The 3384-nt window shown below is 40.8% G+C and overlaps 1 non-coding gene across 1 annotated transcript; it reads right to left on the bottom strand.

Annotated features, from left to right (window-relative positions):
• Window positions 1-2902: 2902 nt before the first annotated feature.
• Window positions 2903-3033, bottom strand: LOC116890569. The gene has a single exon (XR_004386738.1). It is a non-coding gene; the product is annotated as a small nucleolar RNA SNORA17 (small nucleolar RNA).
• Between the last annotated feature and the right edge of the window lie 351 nt (window positions 3034-3384).

The raw sequence follows: 3384 nt of genomic DNA, 5'->3' as shown, positions 1-3384 counted from the left end.
GAAATATTCACTAGCATGCACAAGGCCCTGAGTTCGGTCCCCAGCTCGAAGGAAAAAAAAAAAAAAAAAAAAAATATTCAAGTTAATAAAAAAAAAAAAAAAAAAAGATTCATGAACTGAGGAGCTAAGTAATTAAAAACAGCACACATACACACCCACACACACAAACCAGGCCCTCATTATGTAGCCCTGGTTGACCTAGAACTCACTATGTATACCGGTTGGCCTAAAACTCACAGAGATTAGGATGTTTTGCCCCCCATGGGTTCTTCGTGCAGAGAAGGGTACACATGTGCTATGCTGTGTGTAGAAATCAGAAGACAACTTTTTGGCCAACTCAGGTCATCAGGCTTGGTGGCAAGTGCCTTTACACACTGAATCACTTCACTAATGTCAATAACCAGATAGTTTTAAGACAGGGCTGCTAGGTTAGAAGACATGAGCAGATGCACTCAGTTAATCCATTTAACAATTAAATGAATGGTACTCTTATATTTTTCTTTTGAAATTCAAATTCAACTGGGTATCCAATATTTAATCTTATCTAGAAATCCAATTTAAAGCATATTGAAAAAAGAAAGAAGAAAAAGAAAATAACATTCTTAGATGACTCAATGTGCATACTTTATTCTCTTTGCTATTAAACTAATTTTGAATAGTTAGAGTTGTAACTCTGTGGTAGATAGCTCGCCTAGCACAGGCAATGCTCCAAGTTCAGTCTCCAGAACCAATAAACAACAACAACAAACAAATAAATTGTAGAGGAATTTTAATACAGCAACATGGCTACTATGGCAAGGGATCACATCCCAAGACCTAGGTCTATGTGATACAACTGGAATGCAGACTCGCCACACACCTTTAATGCCTCTGGCTGAAATACAGACAGGTCTTTAGCACACACCTTTAATCTTAAACAATGACATCTAATTCAGGGGCAGACAAAGTGATGAATTAGGGAAAGATTTGACAGAATGAGTCAGAGACAGGAAACACACAACTCTCGTGAGAACAAACAGGAAAGAGGTTACTTAAAGAGCAACACAGGGAGAAAAGGGCAGTTCAGTTCAGTGCAGTTCAATTCAGTTCAGTTCAATGCAGTTGACCTCAACTGAATTCACTTTAGTTCAGAGAAGGTCAGTTTAGTTCAGAGCTGTTCATTTCGTGGAGTTCATAGGCAGTTTTTCCAAGCAGAGCAATTCAGTCAGAAGAAAAGAGAAGCCAATTTGAATCAGTCAGCTTGAAGAGGAGTTTGAGCCAGAGCAACCGAGTTGAACCAGCCAGCCAGAGTTTAGAAGAGCTAGAAAGCCTGAGTTTATTGAAGAGTAAGTCTCAGAGACTAAAACATTCTAGGCCTAGGTTAGCAGATGGAGGCTGGAAGCTGAATCCTTCAAGGTCTGGGCTTGCAGAAGATTAGATTATATGGAGGCAAGAAGCTTCCTGGCCTAGGGGATAGTTAGATAGAAGCATTATGGGTCCAGCCCAAGCCATTTATATTCAGAAAGCTTGGGTACAGATCTCATCTCATTCCTTCCTCTGAGGAAATAAAAATGACTTTTACAGTAAATAAATACTGTTGAAGCTTTTTTTTATAGTCTATAAGTAATAACCAATTTAAAAATATGCTAATTTACCATAGTGACAATCCTACTATATTTTTTCATAAATCAGCAATACTATGATCTCATTATGAACACTAAACACAATTCGCAGTCTGAACAACCACAATTTCAAGTTCAGTTTGGTTGCTGGAAAAATACAAATACTGATCAAATGTGCTCAGGAAAAGATTATACAGGAGCAGAATAATCAAATCAGGAAAACAAATCTGATCAATGAAGTCAAGGACTAGAAAGAAGGGTTGACAGATGATAGATAGATAGATAGATAGGTAATAGATAGATAGATAATGAATATTTAGGTACTATAGTTAAATACTATGATGTAGCTTATTCTACAACATAAAAGTTATTAGTCATTAATAGCAATCAGTTATTATGCAGATTCACATGGGGTAGGAGTGATTTTGAACATAGTCACCAGAAGTTCAAGAAATCCTCAGATAAAAATAATCTCAAAAATGTATTGTGAAGTCTGAAAAAAATTAGCAAAACACCTTCCAGGCATAGATAATGCTTTAAGGATGTTCTCTGGACCTCACAGGCAGCTTTCTGTGAACACAATTTCAGCCCATTACAATGCTTTTACTTTAGGGGACATTAAAGAGTAACTTCAGAACACCCTTCAGAAACTGGGATGTGTGGCTCAGAATGACTCACTGTTCCTTTCTTTCTTCCTTTCTTCCTTTCTTTCTTTCTTCCTTTCTTCCTTCCTTCCTTCCTTTCTTTCTTTCTTTCTTTCTTTCTTTCTTTCTTAACTTTTTATTAGTTCTTTGTGAATTTAACATCATGTATCCCGATCCCACTCTCCATCCTTGCAACCTCCCCCAACAACACAGGAAAAAAAAACTCATCGTGGAAGTTGTAGTGTGTCACAGTGTGTCCCTCTGTATACCCTCTGGTTCTGGGAGCAGGCATCTGGCAGCCCATCTTGTCCTTGACTCTGCCCTCTTCTGCATTATGGCACCAAGGAGGAGTCATCTTGGACATGGTCTGTCCCCCTTACCCTCAGGCCTTCGAGGCACCAGACTTGTGGTTCTCTCAGACTAGGCTCCTGACCCAGCCCCATGATGCCTTGGGCTCATTCCTATCCCTGCCCTACCCGTGCAAGGGTCTCCTGTCTTGGGTTCACTCTGGGGCCAGCAGTTCAGGTGGGGTTCTTCTAGTCTCTGGCTCATTCCCCACCTTAGGAGCTGCAAAGTGCCAGACTGGTAGTTGTGTTGTCTTAGCCTAGCTCCCTGTCCTGGACCCCTGACAACAACACTGGTGGTTGTCTTAGGCTCACTCCCTGCCCCCTGCACCCCCGGGTTTCCCAGGTCAGAACACTGAGCATAGACACAGCCTGTCTCATCTCTGCCACCTGCTGACACACATATGACACAGCAGTCGTAGCTACAATGACTCTAGGGGCAGGACCAGATACTATTTCTAATCTCATTGCCTCCCAGTATTTTAAGTTTGCTATTTGTTAGTCCTCTGTGATGTATCTAGCTAGCGTTGCCCTATCCCTTTGCCTCGTTAGGTTTCAGGCAACAGTCAACTAGGTTGTTGTGTAACAGCGATAGGCAATTCTGCGCGTGGAAATAAGCCCTCAAAAACCCCATTTGATCTGCCAAGCATCTTATCTCTTTGCTCTTTCTGTCTGCCTTATGCCCAAACGTTTACCCCATTATTACCCAGGTTCCCATTGCTGTAAGTAACTCAAGAAGAGACCATTAATGAATAGAAGGCAAACGAAGCTACCCACATAAGATCTGGTAGATCT

Source organism: Rattus rattus, chromosome 1 (assembly GCF_011064425.1).
Source record: "Rattus rattus isolate New Zealand chromosome 1, Rrattus_CSIRO_v1, whole genome shotgun sequence".
Lineage (NCBI taxonomy): Eukaryota > Metazoa > Chordata > Mammalia > Rodentia > Muridae > Rattus > Rattus rattus.
The sequence above is the reverse complement of the archived record's forward strand: the minus strand, read 5'-3'. Positions and strand labels throughout refer to the sequence as shown.